Below are 11,197 nucleotides of genomic sequence, written 5' to 3' on the forward strand. Positions count from 1 at the left end.
ATGTAGAGCTAGTTCTTAATTGCTCAATGTACCAAAAGGGACACCCTCAGAACTCCACAGTTGGGATGAAGTTCCTCTTAAACTGAAGACACTTGGAAGTCAACAGATGGCAGGGTGTGGGGTGGGGAGTCTTAGGAAGCTTCCCTTATCTGACCAAAAGTAGAAATTTTGAGGAAATGAAGCTGCTATAAATTCCATCTTAGCTAGTAAGTAGAAAGGTAGGTTGGTAGATAGAATTTAAAGGGGAAAAAAAGACTCATTCTTTTGTAAGGATTTATTTCCAAGTGTCTACAAATTATTTTCACTTGAGAAATACAGGATGATGATGTCATCTATTAAACGAGCCTGTTTTTAACATGTCACTTCATAGTATCCAAAACAAGGTTCACTTCCTGAAGTATAAGCTGCCAGGGAATAGACAAGATAAATCTACTTTAAATTCTCTCTCTAGGGCAGTTTCATGGCCGTGCAGAAGACTGACCACTCTCACCTGCATAAACACACATCACAAACTTTCTTTACTGCATTTGTCTTTCCTAAAGAAAGCAATTTGCTCTTCCTTTAGAGAAAACTTTTCTCCACCCACCCTCCTTTCCCTAAATTAGATCTGTAAGTATCTAACACAACCCTTTTAGTGGGCTGCCTACTTCTTTTGTTAGTTCCAATTTGTATATGCATAAACTTTTTCTCCTGTTAATCTGTATTTTTTCAGTTCAGCAGCCCCAGATACTCAACCTGAGAGAGGAGAGGAAAAGTTTTTCCTTTCTGACATTTCCACTGAATAGTGATTCAGGAAATCAGCAGATCAATCTATGTAATATTGTGTTGAGGGAGGTGAACAGTTCACTGTGAATCAGAAATAGGGAGGAGATTGCAAAAATCAAACTGATAACAGGGAAGATAATAGGCATATTTATTAGATTATTCCAAAATATTTCCTGTTTGTATAGGAGACCTCATCAGGGTAATAGCACTTCATACCAAATACCCACATGATATTGGTGGGCCATGAATAGAGAGTGTGGCTTTTATATTTCAATGTACTGAGACATTCTTTTTTTTTAACTATTTATTTTTTAGTTGTAGATGGACAGCATGCCTTTATTTCACTTATTTATTTTTATGTGGTGCTGAGGATCGAACCCAGTGCCTCACGTATGCAAGGCGAGCGCGCTACCACTTGAGCCATATCCCCAGCCCATGAGACATTCTTATACTGTGATATATTATTTTTGATCTTGTTTAGAGTGTTTAATACTGGAATTAAGTCAACGTTGTATTGACTACTAGAATTTTTATGATTAGATTTAAAGTTACCACAAACACAAACAATTTAGAAATGAGTGCTTAGTTTCATTGGTTAGTTATGTAAAATTAGACAAAAATCTTAGAATGATAATTCCTTCCAGTGTAATTAAGATTCCTATGCAGGGTAGAATGTAGCTTAGTGGTAGTGCTTGCCTAGTATGTGTGAGGCCCTGGGTTCAATCCCCAGCACCTACTTCCCTGCCCTCACAAAAATGATTCTATTCAATAATACATTTCCTTTCAGTTTAAAGTATATTGGAATTTGAAATATTGCTGATTTATGACCAGTAGCTAGTTTTTTTAACATATCTATCTAATATGTATATAGATTTGTAATTATTTTATCACACCACTGTATAGCACAGATTTGCATTTGTTTTGCTCTATCAAAATTTCATTTTCAAATTTTATCATCAAATTCACATATTCTGCAAAATTATTCCTTTTTTGATTTGGAATTTTCAAGAGCTTATTCTTATTTATGACCCATAACATACAGAAGTATCATTCTTCTATATTTAGGTCTCTGAAAATATGACATTTTAAAATATGACAATAATTTTCATATGTTATTATTGCAACAATAATTATGTAAAATAAACACTGAGACACTTAACAAGCAATTTATACAGATGTGCTTTTTCCTCAGGAAAAATTAATTCGACTTTTTAAAAACATTTGTCACTGCATTTCTAGTAATTCAAAGAAAGAAGTGATGTCAATTCATTCAAATGTTATCATAACAAGGGTTAATGATGTGCCTTTTTAATGGACTATTAAATAGGAATGTAATTGATTAGTTTGTTTTAATAGACATTTCCTATTTCCATGTTGTATTTTCTTCCTTTGAAAAAATGATTGTTAAAATCACCTACACTAGTAATTATCCCTTGCTGGATCTCATTATTGAGTGGAATAAAATAAATCATAGACTTGATGTCCAAAGGAAAAGCTTGGCTAACCTTCTTCAAGGTTTATGTGGCTAGAGACACATATGTATTATCTCCTTGCTCAGTAGATAATTCAAGAGTTAATAAGGGCACAATAATTAATGTATTGTTAGGATTTCTAAAAGCAAGGAAGATTGGTATACAGTAGGCAAAGTCTAACTGATCACTAAATTTTCATTCTAGTGAACTTAATTTAAGAATTTAAAAATGCTGAAATAACCTTCTGGATCACTTTTTACTTTCTAGGACTGGGCATTGGCAGTGAGTTCAAATGGATTCCAGTTTTTTACTAATTTTTAGTTTAATAGTCAATGTTTCCAGCTAGATCTTTGTCCCATTTATGATTTTAAAATATTGTTTTTATTTTTCTCCACATTTTGAGGTTATGAACTCCTCCTTAGGATCACTAAGAAATATCCTCCAACATCTCTGTGTTAATTTTTTTAGGGCTGGCTCAGCAAAATACTGTGACTGGGTAGTTTAGAACATTGGAAATTTACTGTTTCAGTTGAGGAGGCAAGAAGTCTGAAATTAAGGTGTGGCAGAGAATGCTTCCTGTGAAACCTGAAACCAAGTTTATCTGGTCAGTTGATGGACTAAGTTTCTGGTTCACTCTTGGTAATGTGAAATTTTGCAACTTTTCTGTTATCTCTGGACTGACTGTAGTTCAATAATATTGACCTAAACATAAATCATAAAAATCATAGACACAAGATAAAACATATTACTGTCAAGTATATACATTGTACTAGATCACAAGTAGACTCAACCAATTTCAAAAATTAGATAGCATATGGAACATTTTCTCTTAATTATAAATTAACAATGAAAAGAAAATTGAATTAAAACATGTGGTTTGGAGCTAGGACTGTGGCCCAGCAATAGAGCACTTGTCTAGCACATGTGAGGCCTGGGTTCGATCCTCAGCACCACATAAAAATAAATAAATAAAATAAAGGTATTGTGTCCAACTACTTCTAAAAAACAAATGTTTAAAAAAAGTACATGTGGTAGGAAACCAAAAGAACCACATTCTCAATTATCTCATGGGTTACAAATATTTTAGTACTGAATGATAATAAAAATACATATTAAAACTTGAGGGATGCAGATAAAGTGGGTTAGAAAGAAACCTATAATCTTAAGTTTATCAGGAAATAATAGTTTTTAGGTCATATTTTTTTTATTGTTGGTTGTTCAAAACATTACATAGTTCTTGACATATCATATTTCACATTTTGATTCAAGTGGGTTATGAACTCCCATTTTTACCCCGTATACAGATTGCAGAATCACATCAGTTACACTTCCATTAGTTTACATATTGCCATACTAGTGTCTGTTGTATTCTGCTGCCTTTCCTATCCTCTACTATACCCCCTCCCCTCCCCTCCCCTCCCCTCTTCTCTCTCTACCCCCTCTACTGTAATTCATTTCTCCCCCTTGTATTATTTTTCCCTTTCCCCTCACTTCCTCTTGTATGTAATTTTGTATAACCATGAGGGTCTCCTTCCATTTCCATGCAATTTCCCTTCCCTCTCGCTTTCCCTCCCACCTCTCATCCCTGTTTAATGTTAATCTTCTTCTCATGCTCTTCGTCCCTACTCTGTTCTTAGTTACTCTCCTTATATCAAAGAAGACATTTGGCATTTGTTTTTCAGGGATTGGCTGGCTTCACTTAGCATAATCTGCTCTAATGCCATCCATTTCCCTCCAAATTCTATGATTTTGTCATTTTTTAATGCAGAGTAATACTCCATTGTGTATAAATGCCACATTTTTTTTATCCATTCATCTATTGAAGGGCATCTAGGTTGGTTCCACAGTCTTGCTATTGTGAATTGTGCTGCTATGAACATCGATGTAGCAGTGTCCCTGTAGCATGCTCTTTTTAGGTCTTTAGGGAATAGACCAAGAAGGGGAATAGCTGGGTCAAATGGTGGTTCCATTCCCAGCTTTCCAAGAAATCTCCATACTGCTTTCCAAATTGGCTGCACCAATTTGCAGTCCCACCAACAATGAGCAAGTGTACCCTTTTCCCCACATCCTCGCCAGCACTTGTTGTTGTTTGACTTCCTAATGGCTGCCAAACTTACTGGAGTGAGATGGTATCTTAGGGTGGTTTTGATTTGCATTTCTCTGACTGCTAGCGATGCTGAGCATTTTTTCATGTGATTGTTGATTGATAGTATGTCCTCCTCTGAGAAGTGTCTGTTCAGGTCCTTGGCCCATTTGTTGATTGGGTTATTTGATATCTTATTTTCTAATTTTTTGAGTTCTTTGTATACTCTGGATATTAGGGCTCTATCTGAAGTGTGAGGAGTAAAGATTTGTTCCCAGGATGTAGGCTCCCTATTTACCTCTCTTATTGTTTCTTTTGCTGAGAAAAAACTTTTTAGTTTGAGTAAGTCCCATTTGTTGATTCTAGTTATTAACTCTTGTGCTATGGGTGTCCTGTTGAGGAATTTGGGGCCCGACCCCACAGTATGTAGATCGTAGCCAACTTTTTCTTCTATCATACGCAGAGTCTCTGATTTAATATCAAGCTCCTTGATCCATTTTGAGTTAACTTTTGTGCATGGCGAGAGAAAGGGATTCAGTTTCATTTTGTTGCATATGGATTTCCAGTTTTCCCAGCACCATTTGTTGAAGATGCTATCCTTCCTCCATTGCATGCTTTTAGCCCCTTTATCAAATATAAGATAGTTGTAGTTTTGTGGATTGGTTTCTGTGTCCTCTATTCTGTACCATTGGTCCACCTGCCTGTTTTGGTACCAGTACTATGCTGTTTTTGTTACTATTGCTCTGTAGTATAGTTTGAAGTCTGGTATTGATATACCGCCTGATTCACACTTCCTGCTTAGCATTGTTTTTGCTATTCTGGGTCTTTTGTTTTTCCATATGAATTTCATGATTGCTTTATCTATTTGTACAAGAAATGCCGTTGGGATTTTGGTTGGCATTGCATTAAACCTATAGAGAACTTTTGGTAATATCGCCATTTTGATGATGTTAGTTCTGCCTATCCATGAACAGGGTATATTTTTCCATCTTCTAAGATCTTCTTCTATTTCTCTCTTTAGGGTTCTGTAGTTTTCATTGTATAAGTCTTTCACCTCTTTTGTTAGGTTGATTCCCAAGTATTTTATTTTTTTTGAGGATATTGTGAATGGAGTGTTTTTCCTCATTTTCATTTCAGAGGATTTGTCGCTGATATACAGGAATGCCTTTGATTTATGCGTGTTGATTTTATATCCTGCTACTTTGCTAAATTCATTTATTAGCTCTAATAGTTTCCTTGTAGACTCTTTTGGGTCTGCTAGGTATAGAATTATGTCATCTGCAAATAGTGATAATTTAAGTTCTTCTTTTCCTATTTTTATGCCTTTATTATTTTCGTCTGTCTAATTGCTCTGGCCAGTGTTTCGAGAACTATGTTGAACAGAAGTGGTGAGAGAGAGCATCCCTGTCTTGTTCCAGATTTTAGAGGGAATGCCTTCAATTTTTCTCCATTCAGAATGATGTTAGCCTGAGGCTTAGCATAGATTGCTTTTACAATGTTGAGGTATGTTCCTGTTATCCCTAGTTTTTCTAGAGTTTTGAACATAAAAGGATGCTGTACTTTGTTGAATGCTTTTTCTGCATCTATCGAGATGATCATATGGTTCTTAATTTTAAGTCTATTGATGTGGTGAATAACGTTTATTGATTTCCGTATATTGAACCAGCCTTGCATCCCAGGGATGAATCCTACTTGATCATGATGCACAATTTTTTTGATATGTTTTTGAATCCATTTTGCCAGAATTTTATTGAGGATTTTTGCATCTAGGTTCATTAGAGATATTGGTCTGTAGTTTTCTTTCTTTGAAGTGTCTTTGTCTGGTTTAGGAATCAGGGTGATGTTGGCCTCGTAGAATGAATTTGGAAGTTCTCCCTCTTTTTCTATTTCCTGAAATTGCTTGAAAAGTATTGGTATTAGTTCCTCTTTAAAGGTTTTGTAAAACTCTGCTGTATACACATCCGGTCCTGGGCTTTTCTTAGTTGGTAGTCTTTTGATGGTTTCTTCTATTTCTTCAATTGATATTGGTCTGTTTAGGTTGTCTATATCCTCCTGACTCAATCTGGGCAGATCATATGACTTAAGAAATTTATCGATGCCTTCATTATCTTCTATTTTATTGGAGTATAAGGATTCAAAATAATTTCTGATTATCTTCTGTATTTCTGAAGTGTCTGTTGTGATGTTGCCTTTTTCATCCCGTATGCTAGTAATTTGAGTTCTCTCTCTTCTTCTCTTTGTTAGCATGGCTAAGGGTCTGTCGATTTTATTTATTTTTTCAAAGAACCAACTTTTAGTTTTGTCAATTTTTTCAATTGTTTCTTTTGTTTCGATTTCATTAATTTCAGCTCTGATTTTAATTATTTCTTGCCTTCTACTTCTTTTGCTGTTGTTTTGCTCTTCTTTTTCTAGGATTTTGAGATGAAGTATGAGATCATTTATTTGTTCGTTTTTTCTTTTTTTAAGGAATGAACTCCAAGCAATGAATTTTCCTCTTAGAACTGCTTTCAATGTGTCCCATAGATTCCGATATGTTGTGTCTGTGTTTTCATTTATCTCTAAGAATTTTTTAATTTCCTCCTTGATGTCTTCTATAACCCATTGATCCTTCAGTAACCTATTGTTCATTCTCCAAGTGATGCATGATTTTTCCTTCCTTCTTTTATCATGGATTTTCAGTTTCATTCCATTATGGTCAGATAAGATGCATGGTATTATCTCTACTCCTTTATATTGTCTAAGAGTTGCCCTGTGACATAATATATGATCTATTTTTGAGAAGGATCCATGTGCTGCTGAGATAAAAGTGTAACTGCTTGATGTTGGTTGGTATATTCTATATATGTCAATTAAGTCTAGGATGTTAATTGTGTTATTGAGTTCTATAATTTCCTTATTCAACTTTTGTTTGGAAGATCTGTCCAGTGGTGAGAGAGGTGTGTTGAAGTCTCCCATGATTATTGTATGGTGGTCTATTAGACTCTTGAACTTGAGAAGAGTTTGTTTGATGAACATAGCTGCACCATTGTTTGGGGCATATATATTTATGATTGTTATGTCTTGTTGGTGTATGGTTCCCTTGAGCAGTATGTAGTGTCCCTCTTTATCCCTTTTGAGTAACTTTGGCTTGAAATCTATTTTATTTGATATGAGTATGGACACTCCTGCTTGTTTCCGCAGTCCATATGAGTGATATGATTTTTCCCAACCTTTCACCTTCAGTCTATGTATATCTTTTCCTATCAAATGCGTCTCCTGTAGGCAGCATATTGTTGGGTCTTGTTTTGTGATCCATTCAACTAGCCTGTGTCTCTTAATTGGTGAGGTTAAGCCATTAACATTTAGGGTTATTATTGAGATATGATTTGTTCTTCCAGCCATATTTGTTTATTTATGTTACTAAACATGGTTTGTTTTCCTCTTTGATTATTTCCCCCCCTTTACTGTCCTACCTCCCACTGTTGGTTTTCATTGTTGTTTTCCATTTCCTCTTCCTGAAATGTTTTGCCAAGGATGTTTTGAAGAGATGGTTTTCTAGCTGCAAATTCTTTTATCTTTTGTTTATCGTGGAAGGTTTTAATTTCATCTTCCATCCTGAAGCTTAATTTCGCTGGATACATGATTCTTGGTTGGAATCCATTTTCTTTCAGTGTTTGAAATATGTTATTCCAGGATCTTCTAGCTTTCAGAGTCTGTGTTGAAAGATCAGCTGTTATCCTGATTGGTTTACCCCTAAATGTAATCTGCTTCCTTTCTCTTGTAGCTTTTAAAATTCTCTCCTTATTCTGTATGCTGGGCATCTTCATTATAATGTGTCTAGGTGTGGATCTCTTATGATTTTGCACATTCGGCGTCCTGTAGGCTTCTAGGATTTGGGATTCTGTCTCATTCTTCAAGTCTGGGAAGTTTTCTCGTATTATTTCATTGAATAGATTGCTCATTCCTTTGGTTTGGAGCTCTGTACCTTCCTGTATCCCAATGACTCTTAAGTTTGGTGTCTTTATGTTGTCCCATATTTCTTCAATGTTCTGCTCATGGTTCCTTAACAGGCTTGCTGAGCTGTCTATGTTCTTTTCAAGTTGAAATACTCTGTCTTCATTGTCTGATGTTCTATCTTCTAAGTGTTCTACTCTGCTGGTAGTATTCTCAATTGAGTTTTTAAGTTGGTTTATTGCTTCCTGCATTTCTAGGATTCTGTTTGTTTTTTATTACCTCTATCTCCCTGTATAGTTGATCTTTTGCTTCTTGGATTTGTTTATGTAATTCATTGTCGAAGTGATCTTTCATTGTCTGATTTTGCTGTCTAATGTCTTCCTTGAGACTCCAGATTATCTGAAGCGTGTATATCCTGAATTCTTTATCTGACATTCCATCTGTTGCAGCTATTACCTCTTCTAAAGTTGAGTTGACCTGCATTGCTTGTGGTCCTTTCTTTCTTGTCATTTCATACTGCTCGAGTTTCTTTCTGCTTGGTGAAACTGTTGTGTTTTTGAAATTTTCCCCCTATATATTTATATTACTCTTGTATAGTTGAAAAGTCTCCCTTGCAGGGCGGGCAGCGGCTGTGCTCCTCCTCCAGTTGGTGTGACATGTCTACCATGCCCGCGGACCCCTGGGGCTGTTCTGCCAGTCGGTCACAGGTCTGCCTAAATTGCAGGCGCGGGTGGCGGCTCTGCTCTGCCCTTACACCAATTGGGGTGACGTGTCTACCACGCCGGGGGGTTGCTGGGCCTGTTCCGGGCGCGGGAGGCGGCTCTGCTCTGCCCCTACTCCAATTGGTGTGACGTAACTACCATGCTGGCGGGCCACTGGGCCTGTTCAGGGTGCGGGCAGCGGCTCTGCTCTGCCCCTACTCCAATTGGGGTGACGTGACTTCCACTCCGGCGGGTCTCTGGGCCTGTTCCGGGTGTGGGCGGCGGCTCTGCTCTACCCCTACTCCAATTGGTGTGACGTAACTACCACGCTGGCGGGCCACTGGGCCTGTTCACGGTGCGGGCAGCGGCTCTGCTCTGCCCCTACTCCAATTGGGGTGACGTGACTACCATGCCGGCAGGCCTCTGGGCCTGTCCTAGGCGCGGGCGGCGGCTCTCCTCTGCCCCTCCTCCAATTGGTGTGACATGTCTACCACGCCTGCGGACCGCTGGGACTGTTGTGCCGGTCGGTCACAGGTCTGCCTACCTTGCGGGCGCGGATGGCGGCTCTGCTCTGCCCCTTCTCCAATTGGGGTGACGTGACTACCATGCCCACGGGTCGTTGGGTCTGTTCCGGATGCGGGTGGTGGCTCTGCTCTGCCCCTACTCCAATTGGTGTGACGTGTCTACCACGCCGGCAGGCCGCTGAGCCTGTCCCACCGGTCGGTCACAGGTCTGCCTACCTTGCGGGCTCAGGCGGCGGCTCTGCTGGGCCCCTACTGCAGTTGGGGTGAAGTGATACCACGCCGGCGGGTCGCTAGGCCTGTTCCGGGCGCAGGTGGCAGCTCTGCTCCTACTCCAGTTGGTGTGATGTGTCTACCACGCCGGCAGGCCGCTGGGCCTGTCCCGCTGGTCGGTCGCAGGTCTGCCTACCTTGCGGGCTCGGGCGGCAGCTCTGCTCGGCCCCCACTGCAGTTGGGGTGAAGCGATACCATGCTGGCAGGTCACTAGGCCCACTCCGGGCGCGGGCGGCCGCCCTGCTCTGCCCCTACTCCCATTGGTGTGACGTGTCTACCACGCTGGCAGGCTGCTGGGCCCGTTCCGCCGATCGGCCAGTGGTCTGCCTACCTTGCGGGCTCGGGCGGTGGCTCTGCTCAGCCCCCACCGCAGTTGGGGTGAAGTGATACCACGCCGGCGGGTCGCTGGGGCTGTTCTGGACACGGGCTGCAGCTCTGCTCTGCCCCTCTGGCCCCCACAGCATTCAGCAGGATCCGGACCAAGAAGCAGTCTCTGCGGGTTCCTCAGCCCTGGGTCAGAGGAGCTCTGGGAGCCAGAACTTGGCCGCTCCGGGCTCAGTACATGCCCCGACAGGAGCAGGCCCCAAGAAGCAGTTTCCGCGGGTTCTTCAGCCCTGGGCCAGAGCAGTTCCGGGAGCCAGAACCCGGCCGCTCTGGGCTCCGTGCATGCTCTGATAGGAGCAGGCTCCAAGAAGCAGCCTCCGCGGACTCCTTAGCCCTGGGCCAGAGCAGTTCTGGGAGCCAGAATTCGGCCGCCCCGGGCTCCGTGTATGTTCTGATAGGAGCAGGCCCCAAGAAGCAGTTTCCGCGGGTTCTTTAGCACTGCGCCTGAGTAATTTGTCTGCGAGACGCAGGCGAATGGCAGCCTGAAATTACTTGTTCTATGGTTGAGTGAGCTGCGATCAGTCGAAAACAGGGATGATGACGTCAAGTCTCCAAGATGGGGCCGCTGGCTTCCTCTGTGGTCTGACCGGTGGAGAACCAAACTGGACAGCTTCCTTCCCCCGTCTCAAACCCAGAATTCAGCACTCTGTACAGTGATTGCACAGCTGGCAGGAGCCCACAGAATCCGCAGCGCTGTATCTTTGCATTGCTATCTCTTGCTTCCCAGCGCAAGCTGCAGATTCTAGCCATGGGGCAATTTGCTGAATAAGCGGCGTGACCCTCCGTGTGGACAAATCGCTCATGTTTGAGCCCCTGTAGCTGATCCTCGTGCGATGAAAATCCTTCCACTAGGTTTTGGAGCACCCCAGTTTTGCTAGAAATTCCTAAGAAGATAGTTTTTAGTTGTTCTAACTCATCATTCTCCCGAACAGTGACGCGGTACACGGGAGTGATGCATTCCCTTCGCCGCCATCTTCCCCCTGTTTCCTTTAGGTCTTATTTTGACTCTGTTCTCTGTACTCACCTTTGGAATAGGTGTTGCATACCCAGTGTTTACTAGACGAG

The sequence above is a fragment of the Spermophilus citellus genome (assembly GCF_964194105.1).
Source record: "Spermophilus citellus genome assembly, chromosome: 5".
NCBI lineage: Eukaryota > Metazoa > Chordata > Mammalia > Rodentia > Sciuridae > Spermophilus > Spermophilus citellus.